The following is a 23,316-nucleotide window of genomic DNA, read 5'->3' on the forward strand; positions in this document are numbered from 1 at the left end:
GTATGTAGCTGACCAGTTTTGCCATCACCATTTGTTAAAGAGGCTTTCCTTGTTCCACTTCACATTTCTTGCTCCCTTATAAAAGATTAGGTGATCATATATCTGAGGATGTGTGTAAGGATATTCAACCCTGTTCCATTGGTCTGCAGCTCTGCCTAATTACTGCTGTAATTAGGCAGTAGTTTGAGGTTGGTGATGCCGCCCATCTTTTTCTCAAGAGTTGCTTTAGCTATTCATGGTGGTTTATTGTTTCATATGAATTTCAGGAGTGTTTCCTCCATTTTTTTTTGCTTTTTGGGGTCACACGCGGCGATGCACAGGGGTTACTACTGGTTCTGCACTCAAGAATTACTCCTGGCGGTGCTCAGGGGACCATGTGGGATGCTGGGAACAGATCCTGGGTCGGCTACATGCAAGGCAAAAGGCCTACCTGCTGTGCTATTGCTCAAGCCCCTCCATTTCTTATAATGTATAATGTATAATGTATAATGAATGTATAATGATTCTGTATAATGCTTTGGGGAGAATTGCCATTTTGACAATGTTAATTATACCAATCCATGAGCAGGGAATGTTTCCATTTTCTCATGTTTTCTTTTATTTCGTGAAGTAGCATTTTTTAGTTTTATTTGTACAGGTCCTTTACCTCCTTGGTTAGGCTGATTCTGATGTATTGATTATCTGAGGCGTGATTGTGAACGAGATTGCTTTTTTCATGTCACTTTCTTCTATCTCATTGTTTGTGTATAGGAATGCCATGGACTTTTTGGTATTGATTTTATAGCTGCGACTTTACTATATAAGTCTATTGTTTCTAGAAGCTCCTTGATAGAAACTTTAGGGTTCTCTAAATATAGTATCATATCATCTGCAAATAGTGGGAGTGTGATTTCTTCCTTTACCATCTGGAAGCTTTTTTTCTTTTTCTTGCCTAACTGCTATTGCAAGTAATTCCAGTAATATATTGAACAGAAGTGAGAGTGGGCAACCTTGTCTTGACCCTGATCTTAGAGGGAAAGATCTTAGATTTTCCCCATTATGGATAATGCTTGCCACAAGCTTGTTGTAGGTGGCTTTGACTATGTTCAGGAAAGTTCCTTCAAAACCCGTTGTGGTGAGAGTTTTCATCATAAATAGGGACTGGATCTTATCAAATGCTTTCTCTGCATCTATTGATATGATCATTTGCTTTTTATCTTTTCTTTTGTTGATATAATGGATTATGTTGATCATTTTGATGAGTTGTTGGATTCTATTTGCTAATATTTTGATCATGATCTTCACATGCGTGTTCATCAGGGATATCAGCCTGTACTTTTTTTTGTGGTGTCTTTGTTTGCTTTTGATATTACGGTGATATGTGCCTCATAGAAACTGTTCGTGAGAGTTTCTGTTTCTTCAATTTCCTGGAAAAGCTTGAGAATAATTGGCAGCAGGTCCTCTTTAAATGATTGGAAGAATTTGCTAGTGAATTCATCTGGACCTTGGCTTTTGTTTGGGGAAGACTTTATTACAGTTTCAATTTCCTTGATAGTTATAGGTCTATTGAAGTATTCCAAATCCTTTTGGTTCAGTCTTGGGAGATTATAGGTAACCAGGAATAATTTAACTATTTCTTCTAGGTTTTCTTGTTTCGTGGAATGCAGATTTTCAAAGTAGTCTCTGATGATATTTTGAATTTCTTTAGTTTCTGTTGTGATTTCCCCTTTTTCATTTCTGATTCACTTTATTATGGTTCTCTCTCTCTTTCTTTCTGAATCTGGCTAGTGGTTTATCAATATTGTTTATTTTCTCAAAGAACCAGTTCTTGGTTTTATTGATCTTTTTTATATTATTTGGGTTTCCATGTCATTAATTTTTGCTCTATGTTTTATTATTTCTTTCCTTTGGCCTGGTTTGGGCTTCTTTTGTTGGTCCTTTTCTAAGATCTTGAAGCTGTGAAGTCATTTATGTGAGCCCTTTCTCCTTTCCTGAGAAATGCTTTCAGAGCTATAAATTTTCTGCTTAGCATGGCTTTAGCTGCGTCCCATATGTTCTGATAGCTTGTGTCTTCATTTTCGCTTGTTTCCAGGTATCTTTTGATGTTTTCCTTGATTTCCTTCCTGACCCACCCATTGCTCAAAGTTGAATTGTTTAATTCCCAGCTGCTTGATTTTGTTCTCCACATCTGTGTGCATTGTGGTCTAAAAATATAGTTGATACAATTTCTATCTTCTTGATTTTTTTAGGTATGTTTTGCCACCCAGAACTTGGTCTATTTTGGAAAATATTCCATGTGCACTGGAAAAGAATATGTCTTATGGGGGTATGTAAAGCCCTCTATAGATCTATTAGTCCTCTCTCTTCTATTTCTTCCTTCAAAGCCAGTGTTTCCTTACTGAGTTTTAATATTTTTGATTTATCTAGAGGTGATAAGGTGGTGTTGAAGTCTCCGACTACAATTGTGTTGCTAGCCATGTCCTCCTTAAAATATGTTAGATGTTGTTTTAAGGATTTAACTTGTCCTTTATTGGGTGCATATACGTTCAGGACTGTGATTTCTTCCTGCTGTACATATTCCTTTATTAATAAAAATTCCCTTTGCTGTCCCTTCTAATCTTTTTCAACCTAAAACCTATGTTGTCGGATACTAGTTTGGCTGGCTTTTTTGAGAGAATTGTTTGCTTGCAGGATTGTTTTCCGTCCTTTGACTTTGAGTCTGTGTTTGTTTTGAATGTTCAGATGCATTTCTTGTAGCAGCAGAATGTTGGGTTCAGTTTCTTAATCCATCTTTCCAGTCTGTGTCTCTTAATTGGTGCATTTAGACTACTAACATTAAGAGAGATTATTGTCATGGGGTTTTGTGCCATCTTTCTGTAGGGGTTTGTTGTGCTTGTTAGGGTTTTTCTTGTCTTACAGTAGCCCCTTTATCCCTTCTTTTATGTTTGATTTTGAGTCTATGAAATTCCTGAGCTGTTGTTTAGGAATGAAATAGTGTATAGTTCCATCGAGTTTGAGTGAGAGTTTAGCTGGATAAAGTATTCTTGGTGAGGCGTTCATTTCACTGAGTTGTTTTCACTATACCCCACCATTGTTCTTGAGCTTGGAAGGTTTAAATCAAAGGGGTGCTCCTTTGTAAGTGATTTCCTTCTTTGACCGTGTTGCTTGCAGTATTGTATCTCTATCCGTAACATCCATCATTCTGACTATGATATGTCTTGGATTTTTTTTTATTAGGATCTCTTTTAGCTAGCACCCTTCGGGCTTCTTGGGTCTGAATGCTTGCATTCTTCAGCTCTGTGAACTTTTTAGCAATGATTCTTTAACTGTGGCTTTTTCATTGGAGTTGCCTTCTTGTCCTTCTGGGTCTCCCCTGATGCTAATGTTGTTCCTCTTGTAATCATCTCCTAAGTCTCTGTTTTGCCCTAGAGCTATTTTGAGGTGTTTTCCCATTGTTTTTGTTGCCTATAAGCTTCCTGCAACTCATCCTTAAGCTCACTGATTCTGTCTTTGGCTGTAGCCACTCTATCGTTGATGGCACCCACTGAGTTTTTTATTTTATCTACCAGATCCTTTATCTGTGACCCTTCTGTGCATAGCTTTCTATTTTTGCTCTCATTTCTTCCTTTATTTTGTTGGCTGTCTATTCCACCATTTGTCTCATGTCCTCCTTTTATTTACTGGTTGTCTGTTCCTCCATTTCTTTGAGTTCATTGAACATCCTCAACATTTCATCTCTGAATTCTTTCTCTGAGATATATTTGTGGGAATTTCCTGATGAGGCTTTAGGACTCTTTTCTTCATCCACTCCTCATGGTGGGATCTGCATTGTTTCTTCATGTTGCTGTGGTAGTGTGGGTGTGGATCCCTTCAGTTCACCTTTCAGTGACCACCTCTCACTGCAAGGAAGGATTCTAGATGGGCTTCGTCGATGGTAATCTCTTTTTTCTCCTTTAAGAATAATACCACTTCAGCTCTCCTCTGTGCCTTATGTGGGGCCGCTAGTGTAGCTTCAGGAGATGTGGGTTTTTTTTTTTTTTTGGTAAGAATTGTTCAATTCTTTGTGCTCACTGTTATTTGAGTGTTTGGGGGGAGTATTTTGATTGGAATAGGCTAGTGGACTATATTGGTCTAATGTGATTGGGATTGCCAGGATGTCCTCTTCATAATTAGGTAATGGAGGCTGAGCTATGAGTCCAAAATGCTGGAAGAGGGAAAAATAACTGTGCTCTGTGAGCAGCTGCCACAGCGGAGGCCACGCCCACCAGCTGCCTCACCTGTGCAGGGAGCAGAGGGTCCCTTCAATGTCTTTGCAGGATATGGCACTCACTCTGATGCTCCTGGGGCTCGCAGGATTTCCCCTGGCCAAGCGCTCCTTAAGCAGCCTTGGCTGGAAAAGAGGTTTTCAGGGGTCTCAGGTCTGGTCGCCAGGCACACCCACCAGCCGCCTCACCTGTACAGGGAGCAGTGGGTCTCTCAAGTGCCTGTGGAAGATGGGGCGTGACTTCCGGCCCACCTGTGGCTCACCTACATTTATTCTTAAATACAGCAAGTGGTAGTTTCTCCAGGGTGCTGGAGATGAATGGAAAGCACATCAGGTGCAGGCAAACGATTTTTGATTCTTCTTATACCATCCCCCAAATGGGAGAGATATTTTTAGTGGATGGAAGGAGCTCCACTTAAAAACATTCATACCACTTGGAATTACCCTGAGTAAAACATAGTGGGTAAGATAAGTTTCTTTTTAAGTAATAATCAAGGCATAGAATCTGCCTCAATATTATTTTCTTTTGTTATCAAAGATTTTTTTAATTAGCATGTCACATACTCAGTGTCATTTTAAGTACATTGTACTTTGGGAAACATTAACAGATGGCAGAAAAAGAAAACCATTTGTCCAGTTCTCAGTTATTTGTGCTAATTGAGTTTTGCTGCATTTTCTTCCACACTGCTGTGCCCATCAAGCTGTGACAATCAATCAATAAGAACAGTTGATTGTGTTCTTTCTGATGGATCATTACTCTTTCCAGTAGAATTTGAACCTGGCTTGCTCTGTAGAGGGGAATATTTTCTCTTTATTATAGTTTCTTCTAGCTTGAAAAGCTGAGGTGTATCCTATAGAACTTGATAATTTGTCAGAAGAAAACTTAGCTTTCTACATAAGAGCTGAGGCCCCATGAATACTGAAACCCCATGAGTCTATTCATAGTGTGGAGAAGAAAATTTCTGTGTTGTTTTCATAAGCAGAGTATGAAAAGAAATTTTATACTATAATAAACTACCACTTACTAGTAAAGAACTCAAGTGGAAGGATATAGCTTTATCACTTATTTATCCCTTTTAAAAACAGAGGATAGACTATTGTTGACTTTTTGTGATATGGAGCTATGTTAAGTGTTTTCTTCATTTAATCCTCAAAGCAATCATCTGATAGATTTGCTCGAGCGGGCCCAGTAACGTCTCCATTGGAGACTTTGTTGTTACTGGGTTTGGCATATCGAATATGTCACGGTGAGCTTGCCAGGCTCTGCTGTGCGGGCGAGATACTCTCGGTAGCTTGCCAGGCTCTCCGAGAGGGGCGGAGGAATTGAACTCGAGTCGGCCACGTTGGCTGCATGCAAGGCAAATGCCCTACTGCTGTGCTATCGCTCCAGCCCTATATCTCTTTCAGTTGAGAGGAACTTTAAACCTAGAGCAGATTCAAAGCTTGCCTAATACAGGAAGATCTAGAACTTACAACTCACCAGACCCTAAGAACATGTTCTTCATCACCCAGCTACACCACTCTTCCTTTTCTTTGGAAGGAAGAAATATTTGAAACAAGAATACTATTTTCAGAAAGGCTGAAAAAGTTTGCCATAATCATCTTCATCTGTGTAATAGCAGTATTATGGAGTAAATAATCCAGGAGTATTTTTTATTCGTGTTTATTTGTTTTTGTTGTTATTGTTAACTTGTGAAACTTAGCATGAACTTGATAAACTCACTGTTATGTAAATCAGGGCCTCTAAATTATCCAAAATGCTCTCCTCAGCTACTGAATATAACCTCCCCACACCGCAGAGTCTGGCAAACTCCCCATGGCATACCCAATATGCCAAATACCAGTAACAATGATGGGTCTCATTCTCCTAACTCTGAAAGATCCTTGAATATGGCACTTTTTAAAAAATCTCAGGGCTAGGATGAAGGAGACGTTACTGGGACCTGCTCGAGGCAATCAACGAACAACAAGATGGTCGAGATCATGATCGTGATCACTCTCCTCAGAGATTTGGCTGCTTCTAATGGTGCTTCTGGTAGGAGCTTCTGAACATAGGTTTCTTTTATATATTCTTATATGATTATTCTCAAAGCATGTCCTGTAGGGATTCTACCACTTTAAACTAAGTTTTAAGAAATGATTCTAGCTCTCTGTTAAAAACTTCTACCAGAGCTCTTACCACTCCTGGCAGAGCATGAGGGACTATGTATAATGCTGTGGATCAAATCTAGGTTAAGCGCAGATCCAGGATCTCAGGGATGATGCCAGGGATCAGCAGAACCTGGCTGGAAGGATGAGGAGGCTTCTTATCTGCACAGGAATTTGGGGTAAGATCTGAGATCCCAGGAACTTCCTCTATCTATTTGTATGTCTTACTATTCCCAGTTAATATTATTTCTGAGTATATGATTATTTATATATTATAAGTCTAATATTATATATTATTTATATGTTATAGGACTATAATACCAAGATCCCGGAAGCTTCTTATTCTCTATTTCTTGCTCTCAGAGAAGCCGGCAGGCTACTAAGAGTATCATACCAGCACATATGCCTGAATAGGAACACCTGTAAAGTTTACTTGTGTTTTCAGGCTACAGATAATATCCTACCCACATGGCAGTGCCTGGCAAGCTATCCGTGGTGTATATGATATGCCAAATTCATAAATAAGAATGGATCTTATTCCCCTGACCCTGAATACGGCAGAGTTGAGAAGGATGTGGAAGGAGAGACTGATAAAATCTCAAGGCTGAGCTAGGCTGCCAAAACAAAGAAAGACAAAAATGACTCTGCATTTTCAATGCACCTATCTGATGCATCCATCGAGGACCTGATGGTACAAGCGCAAAAGATCAAGTACAACATCATTAGTCTGACCGAGACGAGAAGGCATAAATCACATCACGCCTTTTTGACCCTGGAGAAGAACTGTTCCCTGGAACATGAGACAAAAGAGTCATCTGTGGTGTCGGTGTCCTTGTCAACACGAACTTCGCCGTGAGCATTGATTCATTCGAATTCCTAACAACACGAATCTGATGATTACACTTGAATAGATGTGGCTCACTGCCGGCAGTTTCTATCTTATTGTCTATGCACCAATATCCAATTATGGTGAAGGAGAAATTGAGAAGTTCTACATGGACTGGAGAAGTTCTATAAAGATGACCACACCTTCTACAAGATCATTGTTGGTGATTTTAATGCCAAGATAGGACCAAAAAGATCTGCTGACGAACTCCACATTGGGACCCATGGCCTAGAATGGAACGAACAGGGTGACAGACTGTTCATCATGTCGACCAAGACCATCCATGGTAACTCGCAGATCCAGAAGGCCGAATCTAAACGTGGGACCTGGCAGTCTCCCAGTGAATGGTTCCACAATGAAATTGACCACATCATATTCAATCAATGGTTTTGCCTGACTGATGTTGCTATTATCCCAAAATTCCAAACGGGATCAGATCACCGTCTCCTTCATGCAAAATTCTACTTCACAGAGCGGGGAGAAGGGAATGCAAAGTTTTAAGAAGAGAACTCCCAGAACGACCACCAACTGGGAGCTCTTTGGCTCTGTTGCATTAACATGAGAAGATGCCGTCACTGACAACATTGACGAGGAATACAATCGACTGGTTCAGCACCTCCATGATTGTGCAAGGAATGCCAAGAGAGACATAACCACACACACACACAAAGCCTGTCTTTGAAAACTCTTGAGCTTATTCACCAACGTGGCTTGGCACATGACTCAGGCAAGCACAAGCGAACATCCGAGCTTGCAAAACAGTGCAGAGAAGCAATCAAGGAAGACCTCAAAGAGAGAAGAGCAGCAGTGCTGGTAGATGTGGTAGAAGCCGGGAAAAGTATTCGTAATGCCCGTCTGTCCTTCACCAACTACAAGACCAAGATGACTGCCCTCCGACATCCTGACCACACCTTCTACAAGATCATTGTTGGTGATTTTAATGCCAAGATATCACATCTTCCAGAAGGGCAATGGAGAAGATTAGTCAACACTTCTACTCAGATCTCTTTAATATCCATGTCCACATGCCCACATACTAAATTCCACAGGATGGATATGTCGTTCCCAACATTCTCCCTTCCGAAATCTGACATGTCAACTCGTTGGTAAAGAAACTAAGAACACCTGGCTCAGACAAGGTCAGATCTGAACACTTGAAGAACCTACTGTCAGTACTCATCAATATACTGGCTTGGCTCTTCACACGTTGCCTGTCTGAATGCAAGGTTCCGTCCCAGTGGAAAACCAGCAGGACTGTAGTACTATACAAGAAGGGAGACATCCATAACATTGGCAATTATCGCCCAATCTGTCTATTGTCTGTCATCTACAAGCTGTTCACTCGAGTCATCCTAGAGGATTGGAAGAACACTAGATGAAAGACAACCATGCAAGCAAGCCGGGTTCTGAAAAGGATTCAGCACCATTGACCATATCCACACAATAACCAAGCTCATTGAAGTTTCTCAGGAGTTCAAGATGCCACTCTGTCTAACGTTCATTGATTTGAAGAAGACCTTTGATTCTGTTGAGACAGAAGCAGTCATCGAAGCCCTAGCCAATCAGGGCATTCAAACATCAGGATCCTCCATGAGCTGTATTACAGATTCACTACCAGGATCTCACCATTCTACAAAGAAGTGATCATCGATGTCAGGAGAGGGGTTCGGCAGGGTGATACTAACGAAACTCTTCAGTGCCACTCTTGAGAACATCATTTGATGACTGAAATGGGAAGGAATGGGAGTGAAGATAGATAGTTGGCAACTACACCACATCCGCTTTGCTGATGACATCGTTTTAATAACATCAAACATCAGCCAAGCAGGAAAAATGCTGACTGACTTCGACCATGAGTATGGAAAGGTCAGATTACAGCTGAGTCTCACAAAGACAATGTTCATGAGAAACAGTCTTGTTCCTGACTTTCCATTCACTTTCAACGGAACACCCATCTCCGAATGCAACAGTTATGTGTACCTAGGTCAAGAAGTCAACATGACGAATGACCTGGCACCTGAGTTGTGCAGGAGGAAGAGAGTGGCTTGGCATCAACATATGCCTCAGAGACCTGGCCTCTATGAACATAAAATGAGAACACTATTTCGGTCTCTCAAAGAGGAATCGAAAGAGGTATGCTTGGAGTATCGCACTTCACTCAAATGAGAGAAAGAATCCAGAGTTTCGACCTCCCTCAACGCTCAAGAATCAGGGATGCTGTCTCATTTGTCAAGGCATCGAAAATCAGATGGGCTGAACACGTAATAAGATTTAGAGACGACTACTGACTAGAGACATTACCGACTGGATTCCACGGGATGTTAAAAGATCGTGTGGACACCCACCTACGAGATGGTCAGATTTATTCGTCAAGACCCTGAATGATCGGTTTGAGGCTCTTCATGTTCCTAGAACGAGCAGATGCCATTGGGCTATGCTAGCACGCAACAGGGATGAATGGAGACGTTATTGGGGCCCGCTTGAGCAAATCGATGAGTAACGGGATATCAAGTGATCAAGTGATGATTATTTAAAAGTTCACTATAATTAAACTTTTAAATTGTTCTAAAAATTACTAATTACTTCCCTCTATGGCCTTATGAGATGATAAGATGTCGCATAAACTGGCAAGCTACCGAATGTAACCTGCCCACACGGCAGAGTCTGGCAAACTCCCCATGGCGTACCCAATATGCCAAATACCAGTAACAATGAAAGGTCTCATTCTCCTAACTCTGAAAGAGCCTTGAATATGGCACGTTTTTAAAAATCTCAGGGCTAGGAAGAAGGAGACGTTACTGGGGCCTGCTCAAGGCAATCGACGAATAACAGGATGGTCGTGATCGTGATCGTGATGGCCTTATATCCCAGTACAACTGCAAATGTGTTTTGAAAAGGATCCTTAATATTAATTGTTAACATTTATTGATGACTTGTTGAGCACCAGACAGCACTTTACCTAAATGCACACAATCTTCACAGCAGCAAAAAAAGGTAGCTTTATTTCACCAATTTCACACTGTAACAAGTTGTAAAGCCAACATTACAAGTGAGGTTCTTTATCTGAAAATAGCATCAGACATTAATCATGTCAACATACCTTGCTAGCGTGTCACTAAACCTGATAATCTTGAATGGGAAAATCTTAATATCATAATGCACTCAATTCTCATTCAATGTTAACAGCAAGTTATCGGAAAGATCATTGCCAAGAGTCTGATACTTCTGCTCTTTCCGAGAAATACAGAATGCTGCTTCTTCTTTCAGATGACCAGCAAATAACAGAAGATTGTTAGTCCATCCCTTCTAAAATGTTCTCTTTCAAGCTAATAGAGACTACAAGCTTTCTCAGAAGTGACCTCTAAGTTGACAAGGGCCATCCATATCTTTCTGATCTTTGTTTCCTGGCACCTAGACAGAGAATCGCATACTTCCAATACAGTCCACACTTACAATCAAGAAAGCTATAAAAAAAAGTGTAGGAGTTATTAAATTGAGAACTCAACAAATGCAGGTCAAAGTGATTTACACAAAGCCATTGAAAAACGTTGAGATTCAAAGATGAAATTTTCTTGAATTTCTTTTCTCTCATTACTTTTAGAAGAGAAAAGTAAGTTGATAAACTCTCATGGAATCTCTAATTCTGAGGCTGAGCTGAGTGATTGCTGAGCATGGATCCAGGAATAAGCCTTGGAACACAGCCAGGTGTGGTTCAAAAACCAAAGAACAGCAACAACAACAACAAAAAAGTAGAAAAAATAAGTCAGTACAGGCAAAATAGGAAGTAATAAAATCAATACACAAAGTAACTAGTGTTGGTGTGCATGTGGGGATAAAAGGGCCCCTCAGTCAACTGTTGGGAGACATGATGACTGGTTCACTCCTTTTGGGAAATAATGAAACTAGGAATCAAGTTTCCTTATTATCCAGCAATTCCACTTCTGGGCATCTACACGAAGCACCAGTAATCTCTATTCAGAGAAGACATTTGGTATGCTTATGTTTATTATAGAACGATTCACAATAGTCAAAATCTTGAAACAACCCAAGTTTCAAAGAACAGATGATTGGATAAAGAAATCCTAGCAAAATTTGAAAAAATAAAATGATCCCCCCAAAGAAAAAAGAAATCTATGACATTTAAATGTGCAAATAATGAATGAACTATAAGAGAAAGTGAAGGATACTCCATTTAAAATAGTATTGCAAATATAAAATACTTAGGCGTCAACAAAAAATGTGAAGGACCTATATATATATGTATATATATATATATCTTGAAAATTATGTGTCACTTACAAAAGTAATAGAAACAAATATCATGAAATAAAAAACTAATTTGTATTCATGCAAAGTAACCATTCTATCAAGAGTATTATATAGATTTAATGCAAATCCTCATCAAAATTTCAATGACATTCTTTAAGTACTTAAAAGATCACTAATAAAATTTTGTGTGGAACCATACAATTCCCTAAACAAACAAGCCATTATAAGTAAAAAAGGATAATGGGAGATATTAAGTTCTCTTACTTTTAGTTTTATTATAAAGGTACAGTAATCAGACTGCTGTCACCATGCCAATGGGCCAACTTAATTGCTTCAAAACTAATCTCTGAAGAGACACCTAGCTGATAAAAATTTCAGTTACATAGGTTTGGGAGCTAAACACTCTGGGGTCTTCTTGGAGCAGTGGAATGCTCTGTCCTCTTACCTCCTATAATTCCTTCTGGAAACTTTAGAAACCATACCCACTTCCAAAAGTCACTGCCATGTAAATTCATAGGCCTTCAGTTCCATGGATTCTGGAGTTCCTAGAACACCTCACTGTATATATGACACCTCAAAATTCCATAATACTGACAGCCCAGTAGAAACACACCAAATTAGCTGGGAACGTAGCATATACATCAACTAAAACTCAGTAAGAAGAACAATAACACAGAAGTTTCAACTAGCAACAGACAGCATAGTAAACTTCCAGAGAATGATTAATGACCACATTATGAGCTATCACAATTTTTTAAGCTGAAGTAATTTTCTGTAATTCCATTAGTCATGTAACTGTAACAAGCAATATAAAGTAAATTATATACTCCGTCTAAGGGGTCAGGCTTGGGGGGTGGAAGGGAAACTGGGGAGAAATCGAGGGAAGATCACATTGGTGGTGGCATTGGTGTTGAAACACTGAATACCTGCAGAAACTGTATTGTGAACAACTTGTAAACCACAGCATTTAATCAAGTATAAAAAAGAAAAAAATTATAATTAAATGAGAAAAAGCAAAAAGTTGTCATCACTCTAAATGAATTCCATCACTGTATCACTGTCATCCCATTGTTCATCGATTTCCTCGAACAGGCACCAGTAACATCTCCATTCATCCTAGCCCTGAGATTTTAGCAAGTGCCACATTGGATGCTCTTTCAGGGTCAGGGAAATGAGACCGATCATTATTACTGGGTTTTGGCATATTGAATATGCCACAGGGAGCTTGCCAGATTTTGCCATGAGGGCAGGATACTCTTGGTAGCCTTCTGGGTTCTCTGAGAGTGAGAACTAGACAATAAGAGGTCATGCGGCTGCGAATGCAGCCATGCACTTCCAGGAGCTTGGTTTTATAGTCTCTGAATCTTGGCCATTGATGGGATTACACTGTATGGGGCCAGTTGGTGGGTGTAACTGCCTAGCTACTGGAAGATGGGGGATCTGGGTGGAGGAGGCCCTATCCGATCCGAGAAGGCTTGGAGGTTTCAGCCCCGGGTTCTGCACACCTGGGTTCCTCTGCCAGTTCCTTCATGCATGAGGCTCATCCGAACATGTGGAGAGTGTTCTTGAGCATGGCTGTGGTTGGGTTCTGGAAGTCTTCAGCTGCTGGAATGAATTGAATTCCATAGAAATAAATAAAATTTTTTTTTTTTTACTTTTTATAAAAGCTACAGTACTGCACCAAAAGCAGCCAACTTTCTGGGAATTCCTCCTCCTATCCAGGTATTGAAGGCAGTGAAGGCGCTTCCCAGGTCCAAGAGACTGAGCAGACCCATGCACAACCAGTTTTTAAGCTAAAACTGCAGGGGATTGGAACACAGATGGACCATGCCAATAGCAGCCCAACCTTCCAGGATCCACCCTTTCTCCTCCTATCCAGGTATGGACTCCGTCGGTGGGAGTGCTTCCTAGGGCCACAGTTGCTAATGCGGCCAAGAGTTACTTGCCTTTCCTACCCACAGCCCCATATCCCATAGGAATCCTAAGTTAGTCTCTTAGGTGGAACTTTCACTGGGGAAGCTTAATCATCAGAAACACATTAGGCCAATAAGTCATTAGCCCCACCTCAATTAATAATACACCAAGATACACAGGACAGGTAGATTGTTCCATAGCTGGAAGTCTGCCTCATGAGCAAAGGGGAGAAGGCAGCTGGAATACAGAAGGATTCACTAAGAAAATGATGGCTGGAGGAATCGGTCAAGATGGGAGATGTGTGCAGAAAGTAGATAAAGGACCAAACATGATGACCTCTCAGTAACTGTATAGAAAAACAATCCCCAAAAGCAGAGAGAGAGAGTATAGGGAATATTGTCTCCCATGGAGGCAGGGAGAGGGTGGGAAAGGGGAGTATACCGGGGATATTGGTGGTGGGGAATTTGCACTGGTGGAGGGATGCTTGTTTGATCATTGTGTGATTGTAACCCAAACATGAAAGCGTGTAACTCTCTCATGGTGATTCAATAAAATTTAAAAAATAAAAATAAATTAATACTACACCAAATACACAAGAGTAGCAGTGATTGTAAAAGTCTAAACCACACAGGTCACCATGATAAAGTAATGCAGAAGCTGCCCAACTTAGTAAGTGAAGAGACTAGCCTAGAAGACTCCATCAGTAATGAAGCGCTAGACAAACTTTCTAGCAAGGAATTTAGAAGGGCGCTACTGAGGTTGCATAAGGAACTAAAAGAAGCAATGGAATGCACCAACAATAAAATACAAGACGATTTGAAAGTATAAATGTGGAAAATGCGAACAAAATTACAAACAAATGACAGATCTGAAAAAACTGGTAGGTGAATTGAAAAACTCAGTGGAAGACCTCAGAAGCAGAGTAACAGCTGCTGAGGACAGAATCAGTGAGTTAGAAGATGAAATGCAGAGACTAACCAGAAAAGACCAGAAAATGGAAAAGAGACTCACAATCAGAGAACAGATGTCAAGAGAAGATTGGGATGAAGCCAAGAGGAATAACATAAGAATTAATGTAGTCCCAGAGAGACAGGAAGAAAACCCTGATTGAGATGAAACCATCAAAGACATCATTGCTACAACATTCCCACAGCTGAAGAATACATGCAACCACATTCAGGTGGTCTGTAGGGTAGAAATCCCCCCCCCCCCAAAAAAAAACCCAATATAAATTCTGATGAAAATGACCAAAACTTTAGACAGAGACAAAATTCTGAAAGGAGCAAGATCAAAGAAAGAAATTGGCTATAAAGGAGCATCCTTAAGATTGACAGCCAACTTATCTGATAAATCCCTCTGGGAAAGAAAGCAGTGGTGGAATATAGTGAAAAAACTCAACAAAATAAATGCCTTATTAAAAATACCCAGATAGACTCTCATTCACGTCAGAAGGAAGAACACACACTTTCACAGACAAACAACAGCGCAGGAACTTCATAGACTCAAAACCATGGTTACGAGAACAACTAAACAGGCTTCTTTAAGATAAGTCAAACCCCTCAAATATACCAAACTTTGGCAGAAAGACAGGATAAAATCCCATAACAATAATCTCTTTCAACATCATTGGGCTAAATACACCAATTACAAGACACAGAGTGGCAGAATGGATCAGTAAATTGAACTCAATATTCTGCTGCTGCAAGAAACACATCTGAATGGTTAGGAAAAAACACAGACTCAAAGTCAAAGGCTGGAAAACAATCCTACAGGCAAACAACTCCCTATAAAAAGCTAGAGTGACCATTCTGGTACCAGACCACATTGATTTCAGACTGAAGAAGGTCACAAGAGACAGTGAAGGTCATTTCTTATTGATCAAAGGATCTGTACAGCACCAAGAACTTACACTCCTAAATGTATGCGCATCTAACAAGGGATCAGTAAAGTACTGAGAACAACTACTCATACACTTGAAGAAAGACACTGATAGCAACGCAATACTAGTTGGAGATGTCAGCACCATTTTATCATTTCTTGATAGATCAACCAGACAAGCTTAGCAAGGACATGCTTTATCTGAGGGAAGAAATGGAAGAAAGGGGCTTAGTAAATATATATAGGATATTTCATCCTCAAAAACTTGAATACACATTCTTCTCAAGTGTGCATGGAACATTCTCCAAGATAGACCACATGCTGAGCCACAAAACATACCTCCATAAAATTAAGAAGATAGAGATTATATCAATGATCTTTTCAGATCATGATGCATTGAAAATAGAGGTAAATCACACACACACATACACAGAAGATAAAATCAAACACCTGGAAATTACATAGCTCACTACTGAGCAACTAGTGGCTTAGAAGGGAAATCAAAGAGGAAATCAAAAGATTTCTGGAAACGAATGGTAATGATGACATGAGTTACCAAAACTTATGGGTCACTGCAAAAGCTGTGTTAAGAGGAAAGCTTATAGCTCTGCAATAAATCCTCAGGAAGAAAGAGTGAGCTCACATAAGTAATCTAACCTCACACCTTAAGAGCTTGGACAATGACCAACAAAAGTAGCACAAATTGGGCAGGAGGAAGGAAATAATAAAACTCAGAGCAGAAATTAATGACATGAAATTCCAAAAAACAATCAGAAAGATGAATGAAACCAAGAACTGTTCTTTGAGAAAATAAACAACAAAAATAAACCTCTAGTAAAACTCACAAAGAAAGGAAGAGAGAAAAACATAATAAACAGAATCAGAAATGAAAAGGGGGACATCACAACAGAAACTCAAAGGATCCTCAGATATTACTTTGAGAATTTGTATGCCATGAAACAAGAAAATTTCAAGAAAATGAATAAAGTCCTGGATTCCTATAGCCTCTCGAGACTGAACAAAGAACACCAGGAATACCTATGCAGACCTATCACCATCAGGGAAATTCAAACAGTAATAAAAAGTCTCCTCAAACACAAAGGTCCTAAATCAAATGGATTCACTAGTGAATTCTTCCAAATCTTTAAAAAAGGACCTACTCCCAATCCTCTTTAAGCTTTTCCAGGAAATGGAAGTATCAGAAACATGACCAAAGAGATTTTGTGAAGCAAATATCCTGATACCAAAAACAGAGAGAGATACCACAAAAATAAGAGAGAATTACAGGCCAATATTCCTGATGAACACAGATGCAAAGATTCTTATCAAAATCCTAGCAAACAGATTCCAAAGACTCATCAAAAAGGTCATACACCATGACAAGTAGGATTCATCCCAGGGATTCAAGGATGGTTTGACATTTGCAAGTCAATCAACATAATTCATCATATCAATAAAACTTCAAGAAATTATAAGAAATTACAAGAAATTACAAAATAAAAATTCAAGAAATTTACAAAACTTCGAGAAATAAAAGAGGACACTAGAAAGTGGGGACACATCCCCTGCTCATTGTTAAGGAGGATTAACATTATCAAAAATGACAATATTCCCTAAGAACTATACAGATTGAATGTGGTCTGTATCAGGATATCCATGACATTTTTCAAAGATATAGAAAAAACACTCCTAAAATTCATATGGAATAATAAACCCTCATGAATAGTGAAAGCAATCCTTTGGGAAGAGAAGATAGGTGGCATCACCTTCCCCAATTTCAAACTGTAATACAAAGCTGTAGTAATTAAAACAGCATGGTATTGGCTTAGAAACAGACCCCTAGATCAATGGAACAGAGTTGAATATTCTGTCACAGACTTTCAAATATATAACCACTTAATCTTTGACAAGGCCCTCCCGTTGATCATCGATTTGCTCGAGCGGGCCCAGTAACGTCTCCATTGGAGACTTTGTTGTTACTCTGTTTGGCATATCAAATATGTCACGGGGAGCATGCCAGGCTCTGCCGTGCGGGCGAGATACTCTCGGTAGCTTGCCGGGCTCTCCAAGAGGGGCGGAGGAATCAAACTCAGGTCGGCCATGTTAGCTGCATGCAAGGCAAACGCCCTACCACTGTGCTATGTGAAGTGGAACAAAGAAAGCCTCTTCAACAAGTGGTGCTTGAAAAACTGGACAGCTACCTGCAAAAAAAAATGAACTCTGACCTCTGTCTAATTCCAGGCACAAAAGTCACATCAAAGTGGAAGAAAGACTTCAGTATCAGACATGAATTCATAAAGTACATGGAGGAAAATGTAGATAGAACTCTCCATGACAGTGAAGCTAAAAACATCTTTAAGGAAGAAACACCACTCACCAAGCAGATAGAAACAACCATGAACAAAATGGACTACATCAAACTAAGAAGCTTCTGCACTTCAAAAGAAACAGTGACTAAAATACAGAGAGAGCCCACAGAATGGGAAAAAATATTTACCCAATACCCATCTGTTAAGGGATTAATATCGAGGATATACAAGACACCAGTAGAATTGTACAAGAAAAAAATCCTCCAATCCCATCAAAAAAATGGGGAGAAGAAATGAACAGAAGCTTCCTCAAAAAAGAAACACAAATGGCCAAAAGGCACATGAAAAAAATGCTCCACATCTCTAATCATTAGAGAGACGCAAATGAAAACAACAATGAAATATCATCTCAAACCACAGAGACTGGCATACAAGAACAAAGCAACCAGTGCTAGCATGGATGTGGAGGAAAAGGGATGCACTTTCACTGTTGTTGGGAATGCTGACTGCTCCAGCCTTTCTTGAAAACAATATGGACAGTGCTTCAAAAACTAGAAATTGAGCTCCTATTTGACCTAGCAATACCTCTTTGGGAATATATCCTGAAAGTGCAAAAAAGCACAGTGGAAATTACATCCTACCTATGTGTTCATTGCAGCACTGTTCACAATTGCCTAAATCTGAAAACAACCTTAGTGCCCAAGAACAGACGACTAGTTAAAGAAACTTTAGTACATCTACACAATGGAATACTATGCAGCTGTTAGGAGAGATGAAGTCATAAAATTTGCTTATAAGTAGATAGACCTGGAGTGTGTGTTTTCGGAGCGTCCAGCGGGGCTCTGTCTCTCCTGCCGCCCGCATTTGGTAGTCTTATGTTTCTTCCCCCACCCCAGGGAGTCGATGGCGATGGGCAGGCAAAGGAAGGAAACGAGGGCCACGCTGGTCGGTATCAACTGTAGTTTATTCCAATCTTCACTCTCACCTCTGACTCTGCCCTCTGGAGCCCAAGCTCCCGAGCCCGAGCCCACACTTCAGCCTCAGCCTCTGCCTGAGCCTCAGCCTGAGCCTCAGTCTCTATTCTCAAGCCTAAACTCGAGCCCGAGCTTGAGCCTGAGTCTGAGCCTCAGCTTCCTCTTCAGCCTGAGCCTTCTCTCTCTCTGAGCCCAAGTCCCCTCCGAGCTTAGTTTTAGTTTACATAGCAATCACATAGGGTGGTGAAACAAAGGTGGGTTGAACATTAACAAATTAGCAAAGAGAGATAAAACCACTCCTTGAGGAGATTAACTCAAGGATAAAATCTCATCTGAAGAGATTATTCCAGATTACTAGGAGATCTGCTCAAGGGTGGGATCCCAACAAGGGTGTATTCTCTTCTCAGCTAGTAATCTACTTAAAAAGTTTTAGTAAATCTACTTCCAATATTTCTAGCAATGTCATTCTGTATGAGCATAGTAAGAGATATAAACTTACAATTTGGTTTTCCCTGAGGACATCTCACTATATTTTCCACAGTCCTCAGGCCAGGTTAGTCTTCCTAGACCCAGGGTCCTATTCTCATCGTTACTTACTTTCGGATTATGACAGCATTTGTCCATGATCATGCCCTCAACTTAGACTTGAGTATCGTTGCACTTTGGCCTGGCCCATTTCGATGCCAGGGTAGCTCACAACTTGCCCTGGGTCCATTCAGTCCCTTGTCAGGACCTTGCTTTTGAGGTGCTTAGGAACTAAGGGCAACTGAGTCAAGAAAGCAGATGCCCAGGAATAAACATTATTCAGAGTCTATCAACTCCCAAGTTACAAAGCATAATATTAACTGCCTTCCTGTGTCTATACAGAAAAGACATTGCTTTAAGGTAAACTATGCAAAAGACATAACTTACAAGTTCAGTGTCCTTAGAAGGATCTGATCTTACAAGCTAACAGAATCTGATTAGGGAGAAAAGGTGATTAACTGGCTGGGGTGGAGAGCACAGAGATGAGTTTACAGATAAACAGAGGAATGGGAGTGACTAGGGAGCACTGTGATGGGTGTAACCCAATAAACCTAAGCTCCCTCTGGCAATGTTATTCTATACTGGAGAGTATCATGCTAAGTGAAATGAGTCAGAAAGAGAGGGACAGACATAGACGAACTGTACTCATTTGTGGAATATAAAATAATACAACATAAGACTGACATCAAAGGACAGTAGACACAAGGACCAGGAATATTGTCCCATAATTGGAAGCCTGCCTCATGAGTGGGGGAAGGGGGAGAGAGCAGTTGGAATAAAGAAGGGATCACTAAGAAAATGATGACTGCAGGAATTGGTCAGGATGGGAGATGTGTGCTGAAAGTAGAGAAAGGAGGAAACATGAAAATTTCTCAGTATCTGTGTTGCAAACCATAATGCCCAAAAGTAGAGAGAGAATATCAGGTAAATTGTCTGCAAGGGGGGTGGGGTGGGAAAGTGGGGGTATACTCGGAAGATTGGTGGCAGGGAATGTGCACTGTTGAACGGATGGGTGTTTGATCATTGTATGGCTGAAACTCAAACATGAAAACTTGCCACTCTATCTCAGAGGTCATTTAATAAAATCTTTTTTAAAAACTACAGTATTCGAAATAATACACTAATGGAATTAGAAAAGTCTATCTGACAGTGGGTTAGAACTAAGTGTCCAGAGATAAATCCTCATATGTATGTACAGTCAAATTTTTTGTTTTTGGGCAACACCTGGCAGTGCTCAGGGCTTACACTTGGCTCTGTACTCAGGGATCAGTGCAGGGAGGCTCAAGGGACCATATATGGTGCTGAAAATTAAACCTGAGTCAGCCACATGCAAGGCAAGCACTCTCCTGTACTATCACTCAGGCCCACAAACATCTAATTTTTGACCAAATAATTGGGTGCATGAATTGGAGCAAGTAAATCTCCTTCAACAAATGATGGTAGAAAAGCTGGATTAGCACATATAAACAAATGAAATTGATTTTGTGTCTCATTCTATACACAAAAATTTATTCAAAATTAACTAAATACATAGGTTTTAGACCAAAATTAATAAAATTATATTGAGAAAAATGTAGGGAGAACTCTCCAGGATCAGACCTCAAAGATATCTTTATTTTTTTTCTTTGAGACATATATTTTTATTTTTGTTTTACTAGGCATAGGAAAAGCACATGACCTAAAATAAAATAGATTAATGTATGTTACACCTAACTGGATACTGTGAAATTTTCCCAAGTAACAGTACCAATTTCATTAGCAAAGTACAAAATAGAAAACCAAAATTGTTGCCTTTTTATGGTTGTTTCTATTTAATTGTTATTAGAATTTTAGTGATCCTAGTATTTTTTAATTAAAAAATTGCTTTGTATTTACCTGAAAAATAATTTTATATATTTACCATTGATTTAATTACTTTTAAAAAATTTAAATGAATCACCATGAGATACAATTACAGATTTACAAATTTTCCTGACTATGTTTCAGCCATACAATGATCGATTTCCCATCCCTCCACCAGTGCCTATTCTCCATCACCAATGTTCCCAGTATCCCTATCCATCCCTCCATTTCACCCTTTCCACCTCTGTTGAAGTCACATTCTCTTTTTCCTCTCTTTCTTTTGGTGTTGCAATATGGGTACTAAGTGGTCATCATGTTTGGTCCTTAGTCTACTTTCAGCACACATCTCCCATTTTGAGCGAGTCCTCTAAGCATCATTTACTTGGTGGTCCCTTCTCTATCTCAACTGCCTTCTCCCCCAGCATGTGAGGCCAGCTCCCAAGCCATGGAGCGATCCTCCTGGACCTTATCTCTACTATCCTTGAGTGTTAAATCTCCCATTATGTTACTTTACATTCCACAAATGAGTGCAGTCATTCTATGTCTGTCCCTCTCTCTCTGACCATTTCACTTAGTATGATGTTCTCCATGTTGATCAACTTATATGCAAATTTCATGACTTCATCTTTTCTAACAGATTCATGGTATTCCATTGTGTAGATATACCATATTTTGTTTAAGCAGTCATCTGTTCTTGGACACTCGGGTGTTTTTTTTTTTTTTCAGATTCTGGCTACTGTAAGCAGTGCTGCAATAAAAATACAAGTGCAGATATCATTTCTACTGTAATCTTTTGTATCTCTGGGATATATTCCCAGAAGTGGTATTGCTAGCTCAACTAGGAGCTCAATTTTTAATTTTTTGAGAAATGTCCATATTGTTTTCCAAAAGGGCTGAACCATTCAGCTTTCCCACCAGCAGTGTAGAAGAGTTCCCTTTTACCCACATCCAACTCATCACTGGTTGCTTTTGTTCTCTTGGATGTATGCCAGTGGTGTGAGATGCTATCTCATTGTTGTTTTGATATGCACATGATGATTAGTTATAAAGAGCATTTTTTCATGTGTCATTCAGATTTCTTCTTTAAGAAAGTTTCTGTTCATTTTATTGCTCCATTTTCTGACGGGATTGGATATTTTCTTCTTGAAGAGTTCAACCAGTACCTTGTATATCCTTGATATTAACCTCTCATTGGAGGAGTATTGGGTGAATATTCTTTCCAATTCTGTAAACTGTCTTTGTATTCTGGTCATTGTTTCTTTTGAGGTGCAGAAACTTCTTGTTTTAAGATCCATTTGTTTATCTCTGTTTCCACTTGTTTAATCAGTGGCGTTTCATCCTTGAAGATACCTTTAGCTTCAATGTTGTATAGGGTTGTGTCAACCTTTTCTTCAATGTACCTTATGGATTCTGGTCTGATGTTGAGGTTTTTAATTCATTTGTATCTGACTTTTATGCATGATATTAGGTAGAGGTCTGAGCCCATTTTTTGCATGAAACTGTTCAGTTTTGCCAGCACCATTTGTTAAAAAGGCTTTCCTTGCTCCATTTCACATTTCTTATTCCCTTACCAAAGATTAGATAATCATATATTTGAGTGTGTGTGTGTAAGAATATTCAACCTTGTTTGATTGGTTGGTGCCTCTGCATCAAAGGTATGATTAATGATTTGACTCCACTAACAAAGATAACAAAAAAAGAAAAGAAGCCAATGAGACTATATCAAATCAAAGAGTTTATATATTAAAAAAAAGACAACCTACTCAATGGGAGAATATAATTGCACACACTTCATCAGATAAAAAACTAATATTCAAGGGGGTATGATGCTGCCAGCATATCATTCTGTACCTGTGAGGTGAGTGCATCAGCAGCCTGATGGCAACGTAAGACTTTCACTTAATCACTTAATCACTTAACTTCCCGTTAGTCGTCGATTTGCTCGAGCGGGCGCCAGTAACGTCTCCATTCATCCCTGTCGCGTGCTAGTGTAGCCCAATGGCATCTGGTCGCTCCGGGAACATGAAGGGCCTCAAACCGATCGTTCATGATCTTGACGAAGAAGTCTGACCATCTGGAAGGTGGGCGGCCACGCGGTCTTTTGACATCCCGTGGAATCCAGTCGGTAAAAGCTCTAGTCCAGCGGTCGTCTTTAAATCTCATTACATGACCAGCCCATCTGATTTTCAACACCTTGGCAAATGAGACAGCGTCCCTGATTCTTGATCGTTAACGGATGTCAGAACTCCGGATTCTTTCTCTCATTTGAGTGAAACGTGATATTGCAAGCATAGCTCTTTCTATTCTTCTTTGGGAGACCTGAATAGC

This window comes from Sorex fumeus, unplaced genomic scaffold (genome assembly GCF_029834395.1).
Source record: "Sorex fumeus unplaced genomic scaffold, SorFum_2.1 ptg000095l, whole genome shotgun sequence".
Classification (NCBI taxonomy): domain Eukaryota; kingdom Metazoa; phylum Chordata; class Mammalia; order Eulipotyphla; family Soricidae; genus Sorex; species Sorex fumeus.